Raw genomic sequence first — 17,386 nt, 5'->3', positions numbered from 1 at the left:
GTGAAATAATTTCCTTACCAAAGTTGCTGACCTCTGCATGGCTATTCACATGTAATCACTATACCAGATATTTATTTAACTTATTATTATAATTTTATTTGAATTGCAGTAGCTCCCAGAAGCCAGTCATGGACCATGACCCCACTGTGCTAGGTGCTGTACAAACACAGAACAACAAGACAATCTCTTCTCCAAAAAGTTTAAAATCTAAATATAAAACAAGAGACAACAGATGGATAAGGACAGATGGGTGAGCACAAGTAAAGAATCTCATCCAGATTTTGTTTTTTATGATCCTATGTCAGAGTCCTCCTCTGCCACCACTCTGAACTCTGGAGTACAGATGTGGGGACCCGTTGAAAGACCCACTAAGCTTATATTCTACCATCTTAGGTTAAAACTTCCCCAAGGCATAAATTCCTTTTCTTGTCCTTGGACGGTATTGCTGCCACCACCAAGAGATTTACACAAAATATTCAGGGAAGGGTCACTTGGAATTCCTATCCCCCCAAACCCCTTCACTCCCTTTCCTGGAGAGGCTTGAGAATAATATACCAACCAATTGCCTTAGCAATGTGAGCACAGACCAGACTCTTTGTGTGGTGTTTAGATGTTGCTTGTAATTATTAGAATTGGGAGCACTGACTGTTGGGAGTCTGAAAGGACAGGAAACAGGAAGGAGGGGGGAGGAGTTGAGAGACTGGGAGAAAGCTACAGAAGGTGCAGCAGCAGCTTGGCAAAGAGGTTTCCAGTTTGAAAATAAAGTCCTGTTGAAGCTTGTTAGTACCTTGCTAGGATTGATACAACATTTTGGCAATGAGGATGGATCTTCTGCATCTGAACCCACCTGCACCCTTTCTGCAAAGCCCAGGTGAGCCTCCAATTGCTTTTACTACCTGGATCCATATGTTTGAGACTTATCTGCTTGCAATCAGTGCTACAGAGATTTCTGAAGTAAGAAAGAGTGCTTTGCTAATCCACTGCCTTGGAGCATAAGGGCAGCATATATTTTACACTTTTCCCCTTGCAGATGATAAATATGAGACTGCACTCACTGCATTAAAGAATTTGTTTGTGCCAAAAGTGAATGTAGTAGCTAATCGCTACAGATTTTGCCAGCGTGAGCAGAAACCAGGGGAATCTATAATGCAGTATATTGCTTCCCTGAGGAGTCTGATTGTAATTTGTGACTTTGGGAATATGGCAGATGAGATGATTAGAGACCAGCTCATTAAGAAAACAACCACGCTTCATGTAAGAGAACGCTTACTTCTAGAACCACAATTTGCACTAGAAAAAGCAATAACCATTGCTACGCAGATTGAGTCAGCTACAGCTGAAGCCAAAATAATGAGCATGGATACAGGAGGCACAGTGATTCATTTGCAGAAAAGTTCACTACCACTGCAGACACACAATTGCAAGAGGAAAACTAATGAAAAACCACCGAATCAGCAAATTCAAAATACAGTAAAAGCATGTTTTTGCTGTGGATCCCCACAACACCTTGCAAGCTACACAGGATGTCCAGCAAAAGTAGCTCAGTGCAATCATTGCAAAAAGATTGGACATTTTGCTAAAGTATGTCGCAGTAGCCAGTTCAATCAACAGGTGCATGCAATTACAATACCAGATGTTACTGTGCTGAGCGTGGACAAAATCACGACTGTACATATTCCAGAACAGATAAAGTGCACAGTAAATGTTTCCGCCATACCCTCAGGCAAACCACACTCTATTCAGCTAATGTTGGACACTGGCTCAGCAGTATCTATACTACCTGATTCCATCTATTTGCATTACTTTAAAGTTGTGCCTCTTACTGTACCCAAACTTCACTTGGTGTGGTATGTGAAAAACCATATTCCAGTACATGGCTGCCTGCCAACAATAGTTACTTTTGGTGATTGCTGTGTAACTGAAGAGTTCTACATTGTCCACAAAGGCACTCCTTTCCTTGGCAGAGATTTATTGGCTGCTTTAAATTTCAGGGTAGTTAATGGACAATTGATTTTCCTCAGCAAAGCACTCTTGCGGTACACACACCAGTTTCAGCTGGGACCCAACAGCAGGTTGAGGAGAAACTTGGCTGGGTTTATGGGTTTCTGTATAAAGTTAAAATGTGGAATAATGTGATGCCTGTACGACAGAAATTACGGCACTTACCATTTTCAGTCAGGTAAGCTGTTTCAGAGGAACTTAGAAAACTTGTTCAAGAGGACATTATTGAAGAGATTAACTCCTCCGAATGCGTTTCACTGATAGTAGTGATGCAAAAGAAGGGTGGAGGCATGGATTCTCAAACTGAAGCACTCATAAAATCCTGTGTCACTTGCCAAATGCATGATAAGACAGCAGTGACATGTACTCCTGCATTACAGCCTGTCCCTCTTCCTGAATCTGCATGGGAAAAAGTGGCCATTGACATTGTAGGACCCTTTGATACTGCTCCAATTGACTGTCAGTAGGCCATCACCTTAATAGACTGTTTGAGTAAATGCCCTGAGGTAGCGTTTACATCGCAAATCATTACAAAGTATGGTTTGTTGTCAAATTAGGAGGATGTATCTACTGGGGTCCCACAGGGGTCAGTTCTGAATCCAATACTAGTCCATATTTTCCTTTATAACTTGAATAATGGAATGGGGACTATACTTATACAATTTGCAGATGACATAACACTAGGAGGGGTTGCAAGAACTTTGGAGGAAAGGATTAGAATTCAAAATGACCTTGACAAACTGGAGGATAGGTCTGAATTCAATAACATGAAATTCAATTCAAATAAATGAAAAGTAGGGAAGGAAAAATCAAATTATCAGCTACAAAATGGGGAATAACTGGGTAGTTAGAAGTACCAATTAAAAGGATCTGGGATTATGGTGAATCACAAATTGAATGAGTCAACAATGTGATGCAGCTGTGAAAAAGACTAATATCATCCTATATTAGCAGAAGGTCATATATAAGATAAGGAAGGCAATTGTCTCTCTGCATTTGGAATTGGTGAGGCCTCTGACGCAGTACTGTGTCCAGTTTGGGGCGCCACACTTTAGGAAAGACGTGGACATATTGGAGAAAGTCCAGTGGAGAACAACAAAAATGATCAAAAGTTTACAAAACCTGACCTCTGATGAAAAGTTTAAAAAGCTGGGCATATTTAGTCTTAAGAAAAGAAGACTGATAACAGTTTTCAAATATGTTGAAGGCTGTTAAAAAGAACAAGGTGATCAATTATTCTCCATCTCCACTGAAAAGGACAAGAAGTAATGGGCTTAATATGCTGCAAGGGAGATTTAGGTTAGTCATCAGGAAAAACTTTCTAATTGTAAGGGTAGTTAAGCTCTTGGAATAGGCTTCCAAGGTAGGTTGTGGAATCCTCATCACTGGAAGTTTTTAAAAATAGGTTGGACAAATACTTTTTAGGAATGGTCAAAGTGTACTTGGTCTTGCCACAGAAGGACCAACACGGACTTGATGACTTTTGAAGGTCCTTTCCACCCCTACATTTCTATGATTCTACTATTCTAAATTTCACATGGGTTGAATTGTAAATTAGTTGGCATATTCACTGTAGACCCAAATAGTTGCATCGCCTTCAGCCATGAGTGAGTTTCTAATGTAATCCTTGATCCAATTAATATTGGATTGGGCCTTTAGCACCCTATTCTCCTTTATGAGGAGAGAAAACTCTGCAAACTGAAACCCACTGAGTTACCTACATTCTTACGTCAATCGGGTGCCCTCCATCACAAAACAGTGTTCCCACTTGTCCCTTGGACACCTAAAATCTGTGAGGTGATCCTTAAGAGGCAAGGGACATCTTCACCCAAATAGGCTTCTGCGGGCTTTTCAGCACTATCAGGGAGCACTACTGCAGCACTATGGCAGTCTGCTGTTTAGGACCACTAGAATGGGAATGGGCTCCCTATGGCTTCTCTCTTCACCCCAATTCACTTGTGCTGGGGCAGACATAATTTGGCCCATAGTAGTAAACAATAGAAAAGATCTTATTCCACCAACTGCATCCCACCCTCCTCTGTAAAGACAAGACATAATCACCCAGATATTTTCAAATCAAATAATGTTTAATCTTAGCAAGACATAGTCTGTGAATCCAGTCAACAGGAGATATGCTGCCTTCTTTGAAACAGTAAATGTGCTTTTAACTGGGTAATGGGCCTTGGTGCATATGCACACATCCCAGTATGCCATTTATGGCCTTTGGGCCATTCTAAGAAATATAGTTCCCAGGAGGGCCAGAGATTCCAGAGGCCATGTGACCAGGGAACCAGGTGAAAGCGTCTGGGAACTATAAAAGGGAGATATCCTGAGCTCAGTATAAGGGATTGAAGCAAAACTCAAGGGGTTATTGAGTGTTTGTAAAATGAGCCTACCCTGAGGAAAGTGATTTGAAGTGACTTGTCTCTAGAACTTATTTTTTTACTTTCCTCAGCTGGTGAAACTGTCCTCCAGTTTATAATCCACTAAACAGTAAAATTGCAGATCTCTTGCACTTTGTTTAGGTATTCTCCTTAATGATGGTGGGAATTCATAATGCTTAACAACACAGGTATCTCTTTTGATTTTCAAAATGTATTTTTACTCTTGGACTTTATACTGAACTGAAATATATCTAAAATTCCAATGTACCATACACCTAACCTTATGCAGAGTTTTCTTCAGAAAAATATTGTTGATTTTGTAGCTTGAGTTTGCTTTTTTACATAAAAGCGGCAAAGAGTCCTGTGGAACCTTATAGACCAATATGTCTGTTAGTCTATAAGGTGCCACAGGACTCTTTGCGCTTTTACAGATCCAGACTAACACGGCTACCCCTCTGATACTTTTTTGATGTGTAACTCATACTAATTAAAAGCTTTATATCCTTTAAATAAAAACAAAAAAAAGCCTTCTTAAAAGACATGACAACAATATTTCCTGATAGCTTCAGCCAGACTTTTCTAAATTCCTCTGTTTTTGTTTTTTCTGTGGGGAAAAGATCTCTACTTGTCACCTGTCAGAAATTATTCTTTGAACTTATTCCAGGAAGCTGAAATATATTTAACTACCAGAGTCAGAGTCCATGATCTTTTCTTCACATCTCAGTGAAGAAAAAACAACATCTGTGCTTGGATGACTAGTATTTACCAGTGCGAAGCAAGAAATCATTGGTTTTACACAACATTAAATAATTACGTTCATGATTTTTCAACTTGCATGCTTGTAAACAACAATCTTAGCATCGCCTCAGGGTAAATGTTTTAAGCTGGTTTCATATTCTGCTAAATTTTCACTTTCTACCCTTTTTATCTTTGCTTCTATTGCTCTAATTATGAATTGCCCTAAAGCATTTTGTTTAAAGTACACAACGCATTGACATATCACAAAACAGATCTTCATATTGTGGCATTTTAGAGAGAAGAAAACACATATATATGTATGTATATATATATATATATCTTTGACAAACTGTTTTACCCCTCCACCTCCTGCAGTCTTCCTTCTAGAACTGGCAAGAAACCTACTAGAATTATGTTTGAAGCAACAATAAAATCAGCCCAAGTTTTAGTTATTTTTTTAAGCATAGAATGCTAATTTTGCAAATAGGAAACTTGTTATTGTAAATAAAGTCATGCTAATAAGTAATCAGACCTAGTACCAATGAGCCCAGCACCTTGACTTAAAATTGGATACTTTTAAACATGGAGCTAGCAACTAGAGGTGGAATAAATGTCTTAATGGATTTGGCCTTTTTCTATAGCAATTCCACCGCAAGCAGTTTGTTACTTGTAGGACTGTTTAAATTAAACCTTTAAAAATTGCTGAGGAGTGGACCCATTAGATGTCTTGATGATTTCCTTTACTATACAAACAATAAATAACAATAATTATAAACCCAGAGGATAAGAGTCTGAGTGACAGGGAGGATGGTGTTTATGGGTATGTCTACACTGCAATGTAAGGATAGAGTTAGTGGAACTCAAGTCAGTGGACCCTGGGTATTAGGTGTATGAAACAACTATTTTATAGAAGAAACTATCTGGGAACATACTGGTTTTTAGACCATAGTTTCAAACTGAGACAGGACAGCAGCCTAAAGTCCATTCAGAATTTGGCTTTGAATAGTCAATGTTGAATAATATAGCTAAAGTTAAAAATGTAAACAAGATACGATTGTAACTGTCTATCAAAATATCTCTTTAGCCAGCCATTGAAGTAATTTAAAAACAACTGCTATAAATTTTTGCTATATATTTTTAAGCCATCTTAATGTTCAATAAACTAATGTAAATTATTGTGTCTCTACAGCATAAACTGCTTTTGAAATGCTGTGGTTTCCTTCTAATGATTTTAAATAAGTAGAATATGCCTTTGGATTTAAAACTACTGTTTTCTTCATGTCTAATACAATTCTTTCCATTAGTTTTTTTTAAACTTGAGAGATGCTGCACTATTGAAAACTTTCAGAGTGTGAATCTTTTTTCTAAACCATTAGGATTTCCTGAATGAAAAATAATGCCTTCTCAGCTGGATTCATGAAGACCTATTACACAGTAACATCAGATTGCAATTTAGGTTCATCACCAGTATGTCTTCCCAGTGAGGATCCAACAGCATGCAGCCCAGACACTCTTTCTATCTAAAGATAGTAATCTGAATTCAGATCACAAATTAATGATCCCCCAGATTCAGCATCTTTCTTGTTTTAGTACAGTTTATTTCTGGAATAAAACATACATCTGATAAAAAGAAGTTTGGACTTGCAGCATATGTGTCCCCACGGTACCAGAAAACAGTCTCCTCTTTCAGGAATTTAGCAATTAGGTTATCTTAATGAGTATGTTTTCTGGCTGACTTAAAATCTACTACTAAAAGATATATAAGAATATACCATGGTTAAATCAGAAAATATATTTAAAACTGTACTGAATATTTACTTGCTTTATATTCTTAGTTTCTTTCTGATTTTACTACTACATGTGATCTTTGGTGTGTATTTTTATAGCTCTGGACAAGTATCTTAACTGTTGTATTTTGATCACATGCAGGATTATATATTGGTTAGACAGTATTTCCCTTAACAGCAATAATTTATATGGACATGGAGCAACAATTTTTTCCCATTCTGTGAATTGACTAAGGCCATGTCTACACTTACGAGCTTACAGTGGCACAGCTGTACTAACACAGCTCTGCCACTGTAAGAGCACTTCTGTAGCTACTTTATGCAGACCAGCTCAATGAGCAGTTGTAGCTATGTCTGCAGGAGAGCATGTCCCACCAACATAGCGCTGTGCACGCAAGCGCTTATGCTGGTAAAACTTAAGTTGCTCAGGAAGGAATTTTTTCACATCCGAGTGACAAAATTTTTGCCGACATAAGTGCTAGTATAGACATGGCCTAACACGAGATCTTAGCAGCTGAGTATCTGAACAGGTCACACACATGAATAGATTCATCCTCACAATACCCCTGTGAAGTATTATCCTTATTTTATAGATAGGGAATTGTGGCACAGAAAGATTAAATGACTTTCCTACAGTCACACAGAAGTCTGTGGCAGATCAATAATCAGTACATGTCTCAGGAGCCCCAAGCCATTGTCTGAATCACCAGCCCATCCTTCCTTTATAGGCAAGAATGCAAATGCACTACTTTAATTAGTCATAATTCTATGACAAACACAAATGCATCAGATGTTGGTAGGTGATGAGAACACTGGAAATCTTTGTCTCCAGAAATCCTCAGGCATTGCAATTTGTCTCCAAATTTTCTGAGATAGCCAATATGACCTTGCTGATCTTCCTGATGATGATCTGAGATTCTATTGTTAAAAACACCCTTTACTACTGGTATTACCCTACAACCTCAGGACAATCCAGAAAGAGATGTACAAGTCTACATATTAAAAAGAGTGCCTGGGAGCCAGGCACAGGAGCCAGCAAACAGAGCTGTAAATAGGGGAGTTTGGGGGGCGGGGTTGTATTGTGCTGCTTGTTTCGCATTTGGTTTTGCTGTGGGTGGTGGTGTTTTGGTGTGGTTTGTGTTTCCCAGATTAACAGGATTTAGGTGGGAAGGCTATGACAGATACGGAGGCAGCAGTGGGAGTGACTCATGTAGTGGAAGATACAATGAGGATGACTGGATGTGGAAGCTGCGGTATGTACATGATCCTGGAGGGGGTACCTGGTAAGAGTTTTGTCTGCATGAAATGCCATCTGATAGAGCTGATGGAGGAAAAGATCCGAGGTTTGGAGATACAGGTGAAAAGTCTGATTGAGTTTAGGAAGGGGTTTGAGCAGATGATGGAGCAAAGACATGAGGTATCTGAAGGGAAAAGATCAGACTTGCAGATGGAAGCAGGGCTAGGGAATTCTGAGGGGAGACTGGATGAGGAAAGTGGTCAGTGGAAGCATGTGACTAAAAGAACCGGGCAGAGGAAAAGACGGGCTAGTGAAGGAGAAATTGAGCTCAAGAACAAGTTTGCAGAGTTGGAAAAAGAAGAAGGGGCTCAGCAGGTAGTCAATGAAGATGGAAGGGAAAGGAAGAAGAGAAGAGCGGCTAGTCCTATAGGAAAGGGGGAAGAGTCAATGGAGACTACACCAAATATGAGCCCCAGGAGGATATAGGATGGGTTGAAGAGGATTACAAGGGAGAATAGGAATGGAAAGAACTTGCAGCCAGAAGGAACAGGGGATAGACTGGAGAATAGCACCATCACTAGGAAAAAACAGGTGTATGTGATCGGGGACTCTTTACTGAGAAGAATAGATGGGCCTGTAACCAGAGCTGATCCAGAGAATAGAAGGGTGTGCTGTCTTTCAGGTGCTAAAATATGGGATGTAGACCTGAGGTTGAAAAGGATCCTAAAGGGAGCAGGAAAGAATCCCCTAACTATCCTTCATGTGGGAACAAATGATATGGATAGATTCTCGCTGGAAAGTATTAAGGGACACTATGCCAGGCTGGGGAAGACACTTGAGGAAAATGAGGTTCAGGTAATCTTTAGTGGGATTCTGCCTGTTCCTAGAGAAGGGCAACAAAGGTGTGACCAGATTATGACTATCAACAGATGGCTTAGGCAGTGGTACTATAAGGAGGGCTTTGGGATGTATGGCCACTAGGAGGCATTCATGGACAGAGGCTGGCACAATTGATTAAGAGAGCTTTAAACTCGGAATTTGGGGGAGATGCTTGGGAGATGTCCAGGTAATCTTCTCGCTGGATTTTAGCATTGAGAGGGAAGAAAACAAAGTAAGAAAGGATACAGCTTTGTGTAGGAGAATGTATGTACGGAGGAAGGGCAGTGTGGATACCACTGGCTGTAGAATGACCGTGCCTAATCGGGTACAGAATGTGAGCGAGGCCAAACAGCAAACCTTAAGATGTTTGTACACCAATGCGAGGAGCCTAGATAACAAAATGGAGGAACTAGAGCTACTGGTGCAGGAAGTGAAACCAGATATTATAGGGATAACAGAAACATGGTGGAATAGTAGTCATGACTGGACAACAGGTATTGAAGGGTATGTGCTGTTTAGGAAAGACATAAATAAAGGTAAAGGTGGTGGAGTAGCATTGTATATCAATGATGAGGTAGAATGTAAAGAAATAAGAAGCGATGGAATGGATAAGACAGAGTCTGACTGGGCAAAAATTACATTGGGGAAGAAAACTAGTAGAGCCTCCCCTGGGATAGTGCTTGGGGTTTGCTATAGATCGCTGGGATCTAATTTGGATATGGATAGAGCCCTTTTTAATGTCTTTAATAAAGTAAATATTAATGGAAACTGCGTGATCATAGGAGACTTTAACTTCCCAGATATAGACTGGAGGACCAGTGCTAGTAATAATAATAGGGCTCAGGTTTTCCTAGATGTGATAGCTGATGGATTCCTTCATCAAGTAGTTGCTGAACCGACTAGAGGGGATGTCATTTTAGATTTGGTTTTGATGAGTAGTGAGGACCTCATAGAAGAAATGGTTGTAGGGGATAATCTTGGTTCAAGTGATCATGAGCTAATTCAGTTCAAACTGAATGGAAGGATTAACAAAAATAAATCTGCATCCCAAGAAAGGGGAAAAAATCATAGGCAGGAATTGTAGACCAAGCTCGATGAGCAAGCATCTCAGAGAGGTAATTAAGAAAAAGCAGAAACCATCCAGGGAATGGAAAATAGGAAGGATCAGCAAGGAAAGCTACATTATTGAGGTCAGAACATGTAGGGATAAAGTGAGACAGGCTAAAAGTCAAGTAGAGTTGAACCTTGCAAAGGGAATTAAAAACAATAGTAAAAAGTTCTATAGCCATATAAATAAGAAGAAAACAAAGAAAGAAGAAGTGAGACCCTAAACACTGAGGTGGAGTGGAGGTTAAGGATAATCTAGGCATGGCCCAATATCTAAACAAATACTTTGCCTCAGTCTTTAATAAGGCTAAAGAGGATTTTAGGGATAATGGTAGCATGACAAATGGGAATGAGGATATGGAGGTAGATATTACCATATGTGAGGTACAAGCGAAACTCAAACATCTTAATGGGACTAAATCGGGGGCCCAGATAATCTTCATCCAAGAATAATAAAGGAATTGGTACATAAAATTGCAAGCCCATTAGCAAGAATTTTTAATGAATCTGTAAACTCAGGAGTTGTACCATATGATTGGAGAATTGCTAAGATAGTTTCTATTTTTAAGAAAGGGAAAAAACGTGATCTGGGTAACTACAGGCCTGTTAGATTGACATCTGTAGTATGCAAGGTCTTGGAAAATATGTTGAAGGAGAAATTAGTTAAGGACATTGAAGTCAATGGTAAATGGGACAAAATACAACATGGTTTTACAAAAGCTAGATCGTGCCAAACCAACCTGATCTCCTTCTTTGAGAAAGTAACAGATTTTTTAGACAAAAGAAACACAATGGAACTAATTTACCTAGATTTCAGTAAGGCGTTTGATACCGTGCCACATGGGGAATTATTAGTTAAATTGGAAAAGATGGGGATCAATATGAACATTGAAAGGTGGATAAGGAATTGGTTATAGGGGAGACTACAACGGTTCCTACTAAAAGGTGAACTGGTAGGCTGGAGGGAGGTTACCAGTGGAGTTTCTCAAGGATCAGTCTTGGGACCAATCTTATCTAATCTTTTTATTCCTGACCTTGGCACAAAAAGTGGGAGTGTGCTAATAAAGTTTCGCAAAAAGAAAAGGAGTACTTGTGGCACCTTAGAGACTAACAAATTTATTAGAGCATAAGCTTTCGTGAGCTACAGCTCACTTCATCAGATGCATTTGGTGGAAAAAACAGAGGGGAGATTGATCTCCCTCTGTTTTTTCCACCAAATGCATCCGATGAAGTGAGCTGTAGCTCACGAAAGCTTATGCTCTAATAAATTTGTTAGTCTCTAAGGTGCCACAAGTACTCCTTTTCTTTTTGCGAATACAGACTAACACAGCTGCTACTCTGAAACCTAATAAAGTTTGCGGATGATACAAAGCTGGGAGGGATTTCCAATTTAGAAAAGGACCGGATTATCATACAGGAGGATCTGGATGACCTTGTAAACTGGCGTAATAGTAATAGGATGAAATTTAATAGTGCAAGGTCATGCATTTAGGGATTAATAACAAGAATTTTAGTTATAAGCTGGGGACATATCAATTAGAAGTAAGAGAGGAGGAGAAGGACCTTGGAGTATTGGTTGATCATAGGATGACGATGAGCCGCCAGTGTGATATGGCTGTGAAAAAAGCTAATGCGGTCTTGGGATGCATCAGGAGAGGTATTTCCAGTAAGAATAAGGAGGTTTTAGTACCGTTATACAAGGCACTGGTGAGACCTCACCTGCAATACTGTGCGCAGTTCTGGTCTCCGATGTTTAAGAAGGATCAATTCAAACTGGAACACGTACAGAGAAGGGCTATTAGGATGATCCGAGGAATGTAAAACTTGTCTTATGAAAGGAGACTCAAAGAGCTTGGCTTGTTTAGCTTAAGTAAAAGAAGGATGAGGGGAGATATGATTGCTCTCTATAAATATATCAGAGGGATAAATACCGGAGAGGGAGAGGAATTATTTAAGCTCAGCAGCAATGGGAACATAAGAACAAATGGATATAAACTGGCCACCAGGAAGTTTAGACTTGAAATTAGATGAAGGTTTCTAACCATCAGAGGAGTGATGTTTTGGAATAGCCTTCCAAGGGAAGCAGTGGGGGCAAAAGATCTATCTGGCTTTAAGATTAAACTCAATAAGTTTATGGAGGACATGGTATGATGGGATAATGTGATTTTGGTAACTGATCTTTAAATATTCATGGTAAATAGGCCTAATGGCCTGTGATGGTATATTAGATGGGTGGGATCTGAGTTACCCAGGAAATAATTTTCTGTAGTATCTGACTGGTGAATCTTGCCCATATGCTCAGGGTTTAGCTGATCGCCATATTTGGGGTCAGGAAGGAATTTTCCTCCAGGGCAGATTGGAAGAGGCCCTGGAGGTTTTTCACCTTCCTCTGTAGCATAGGGCACGGGTCACTTGCTGGAGGATTCTCTGCTCCTTGAAGTCTTTAAACCATGATTTAAGAATTCAATAGCTGAGACATAGGTGAGGTTTTACGCAGGAGTGGGTGGGTGAGATTCGGTGGCCTGCTTTGTGCGCGAGGTCAAATTAGATGATCATAATGGTCCTTCTGACCTTAGTATCTATGAATCTATGAATCTATGGATAATCACAAGCACCTCTCAATGTACCTGAAGTGAGCATATCCAATGCATGTCCAAATTAGGGTTGCATAAACACAAGAGTATATCCTTGTTCATGTTTTCAACTTGTGTGCACACACTGAACATACACAACTCAGGCATATGAAAAATGCACTTTTTTAAAAATTTGAGCCTGTCACTATGTGGGTTCTCTCTCTTCCCTAGATGCAAGATTTACTCTCTAACTAAACTCTTATGTCTTGCCCTATGTGGGGTATAATAAATGAGCCATCTACCATAAAGCATTTTGCCTGTCCAGGCAATAATAATGTACAATGTTCTTCCTTTTCCCAACATGCATGCAAATTTTTAAAAACACAAATATCTCCTGTTCTGGGGTTCAATCATGAGAGTAGCTTTCACCCTTCCCTTGAACCTGGTATCTCCATTGTTTGCTTCCTTCTCCTTTTATACAGAGCATCTGAGCTTGATAGGTTCCTGTGTTCAGATGTACATGTTCTATATCTCTCAATGCTTCCCTGTCTGACTATATACCCCTGGAGACCTGATAGAACCCCAATTCTGGTCACACCAATGGATCCAAGGTCCAGCATCCCAGGAACCTGACAGGAGCCAGTTGGATAGTGCAGCTTGTCACAGCACCACACAAAGAAATCTAATAGGTGTGCCACAAGAAATGGAACAACAGATACAGAAGGTCAGCAAGTACTAAAAAATACTTAGCTGCAACTCAGGTGATGTCAGTCCCAAATTGACTTTGTTCATACATAAAGCCCCTCTTGAAATACTATAACATTTCAAATTCTTGTTCAAACTCCATAATACATCTTCCTGGAAAGAGTATCTCCTAGTTCAGTTAGATACTTATAATAATTCCCTGTTATTAAAAACTTGATCCAAAGCTTTCTGAAATACCCTCAACAGACTTTGGATCAGGCCCTGCTAGCTTTGTACAAATATTATAAATATTTTATCTTAAAGCTTAAGTAATTATCTTTTGACTTCAAAATGCACAATATACTCCTACCTTCAATTAATAGGTTAATTTGAAAATACAAGTTATATTGTATTATTCAGTATGTACAATTAAAACATGCAAATGTCAATTTAGATTTGAATGGTATTTTAAAAAAAGATTCTCATGCCATTGCTTAAAGAACAATTAAAAAAAAAACTTTTATATGTTATATCACAAAGGCATCCAACATATTGAGATCTCTAAGTGACTAAAGAAAGAAAACATAATATCCACATTTTAATCTGCTCTTTAAAATATATCTGTGATGATTTGGCCTTGATTTTTTTCCAGAAACCACCTTGTTTATCAATTACAATTAATCTTTAAATCATTAAAAAGAAAGCAAATTCATTGTTACTTTAAGATGCACAAGCATTGAACATTTACAAATTGGAAAGAATTAAAGCTTCCATCTGTGTGTTAAATTTCTCTCACACAGGAAATATAATTTAAGATCGTTTAAACCCTTTCATGTTAAAATACTTCCTTCTAATTGCATTATAACATGCACAATCAATATATATATTTATGTATATATTGTCTGCTCACCACTTGCATAGCCAATTGTCAAAAGTTGTTGTTCTTTATGCATAACAGTAGAGGTAGAGCTTAAGGGGAGATTTGAAGGAGGATAAGGTAGTGGCTTTGCAATTTTTGGTGAGTTTTCCCCCTTGCATACTGGGTGATGTGGGAGAATGTACAAATATATTTGTGGAAGTAACTTGGCGCACATTAAAGGCTGGGAAGATGGGCACAATGAAGGCAATGGGAGGGTAGACATGACTGAGACATTTTCTTTCTCCACTATTGTGGTTCTAGTTGTCCTGGATGGTGCCAGGTTCTTAGTGGCAATTCCGGAATTTCATTTTTGCTTCTTGTCAACTAGTTCACTATTAGCACACTGAGATAAAGTTATAGTTCCTATCTCTGCCATCATCCCTATTCTTTAATGCTAACATCATTCAAGCATTATCATTCTGCTGTTTGTGGCAACAGTAGAAATCACTTAATTTCCTGATGCATACACCATACTTAGTGAAGACAAATCCCCAAGGCACCAGTATATCTGAGAGAAGACACTGTCATAAGCAATACTGACACACATACTACAGCCCTTAAGATCAATATAACAAGTTTATAATCTAGTATCAGCTGTGTTAAGACAGAACAGCACCTGTCAAATATTTGTCTTAAAGAATGAATAAATTGAAATTGCCCCAACCCAGAAAATGCAATGATGGCACAAATGTGTCAAAATATAACACTAAACAAACAAACAAACAAACAAACAAACAAAAAATAAAGACCTCCAGTCGAAGTAAAGAATTACTGAAGAGTATATAACTGCCTTTTCTGGAAGTTATTAAATGAGGCAAATACCATTTTTATGGTGTATTAACTGTTGGTGAATTCCTGGAGGTTTTGTCTGCAATGGGTCTAGGGTTTCACTCTGTAATTCCATCAGTGTACAGTAAACTACAGGAGCTTATACAAGGTATTTGTTATAATGTTAAGCTGTGAGATCCACTCTTTTTTATAGGAAATATAAATATCACATTGTGCAGGACTTCTGAAAGAATGTACAGATAGATATCTTTTTAGTCACTAATTTATGTGTTCAGACTGCCTGTGGATAAAAAAATTAAGCCATCACTTATTGGTACAATTCCTATGCTTCACTGTAAGGAAAACTATCATGAATAAATGGATTTGAATTATCTAGCTAAACAAGAAAGCTTTAAACAAACACCTAGTTATATAAGACCTGAGTTACAACCTGGGAAAGCTCTCAGATACAGTAAGCTAACACAAAAGTGGAGTAAAGTCATCCATTACTTAGCTACAGATGAACCACAACGTTTCTATGGTGCTTTCATAGCAAATTATAAAAGCTTCACCTATAGATATCTGTCTGAGAACAACCTTCTCCCCAACCATTTTCCCCAAGGCCACATAGACCTCTGATGGCATCCATCTCTTTTATTATTGTTGTGTGCATATTTTATTATTGGAAAAAGAAATGCCACAATAATATCAATGGTGTGTATATGAAGTGCTACAATATATCTTTGCCCCAATTTCTAACAAAGTAGGTAATATCCATATATCAATTTTCTATTGCTTTGTAGAGATTAAAGTGACTTTTGAACACAAAAAGTGCCCCAAACACTTTGCATTTCAAATAGAATTTTTAATCAATGCTTAGTTGTTTTTTATGAGCTTTATAGATTCTTGCATATAGAAATAAGGATTTTAAAAGACACCCTCCAGCAATATTTTAAAGGGTTGCTGCTACTGTATTACTTGAAACACTAATGCACATCAAATAATAAAATTAACATATAATTTCATAACAATCTATAATTCATCCAAGACAAACTACTTCAGATGCAAAATAAGTACACTATATTAAATAGAGAGCAGAAGTTTGATGACTATGATTTTCACATCTGGCTCTAATATGTAGGTAGTATGAGTGGAGCCAGGATTTTTAATTAAGTCCTAATATTTTCAAACCTGGGTGCCTGAAGTTGCATTCTAAAATTCTCATTTAGGCGCCTTAAAAAAAGTGACAAATTTTCTAAGGTGCTGAACACCTACCTGCAGCTCCCACTGATTTCCATGGGATTTGAGGATACTCATCTTTCCCAACTCTTCTTTGTTACCCACTTCTCTGCTTCTCTGTTCACCGCTGTTCCTCCTCACCCATCCCTACATGTAACCAGCCACTTCCCACACCTCCCCACTCCAACTCCCCATTCCATCTCAAATCATTTCAGACATCTCTGTTTTTTCTCACCCTATTATCAACTGTTTTATTTCTCACCCTATTATCAATTGTCAAGCCCCTATTCACATATCAACAGTGTAAAATGACCACTTCTGGCTAGGGAGACCATAGGAAACCCCACCTTTACTTCCTGCTGCCAGCTTTCCTTTGACTGGAGGAGAGGGATGCCATTCAAGAAGGGACTGTGTGGCTTCCAAAGGTGTTGGTGGAGCACAGTGGGCTGAATGTTTGAGCTCAGGACTGGGAGACAGACCCACTGACCAGCCTGTGAGTGTGGCCCACATAACCTTGCACTAGATGGCATGTGAGAGGCCAGAGAAGGAGGTAACCTGACTGGTAACTGAAAAACTATTGTTGCAGGGACACTTGGGCTATTTATTTGCTGACAAAGGTGACTGTTGCTGATAAAGGTGATTGATTGTTGCGGATGAGGGGATTGATTTCTGGGTATGTTCCCTGTCTTCCAAAAACTTTTGGAGGTGTCTCTAGCCAAAGCAAGGGGTGGGAGTTTGGAACTAACTACCAGGGATGGGAGCTCCCACCCTGCCATGAATCCCTCAGAACTGCTTTGCCCACCTTCCAACTTCATAGATTTTTATGAATACACAACATTCCATTTCTCAGAACTAAAATACTTATTTAAAATTATATGAAAACATAAAATACAGTGGGTATTTTATTTTTTTAAATTGCAGGTTCACTGTTTTAAATTGTATATCAAAGGAAGATGGGACACTAAAAGTGGTGCTGATGCACTCCAGCCTGTAACAAGTCTTTATCCTTGACAGAGACCCATTGAGATAAAGCTCTTGAGAAACTGATATCATATACAGCATCTTTAGCC

The sequence above is a fragment of the Dermochelys coriacea genome, chromosome 1 (assembly GCF_009764565.3).
Source record: "Dermochelys coriacea isolate rDerCor1 chromosome 1, rDerCor1.pri.v4, whole genome shotgun sequence".
In the NCBI taxonomy this organism is placed as follows: domain Eukaryota; kingdom Metazoa; phylum Chordata; order Testudines; family Dermochelyidae; genus Dermochelys; species Dermochelys coriacea.
Note: the sequence above shows the minus strand (reverse complement) of the source record.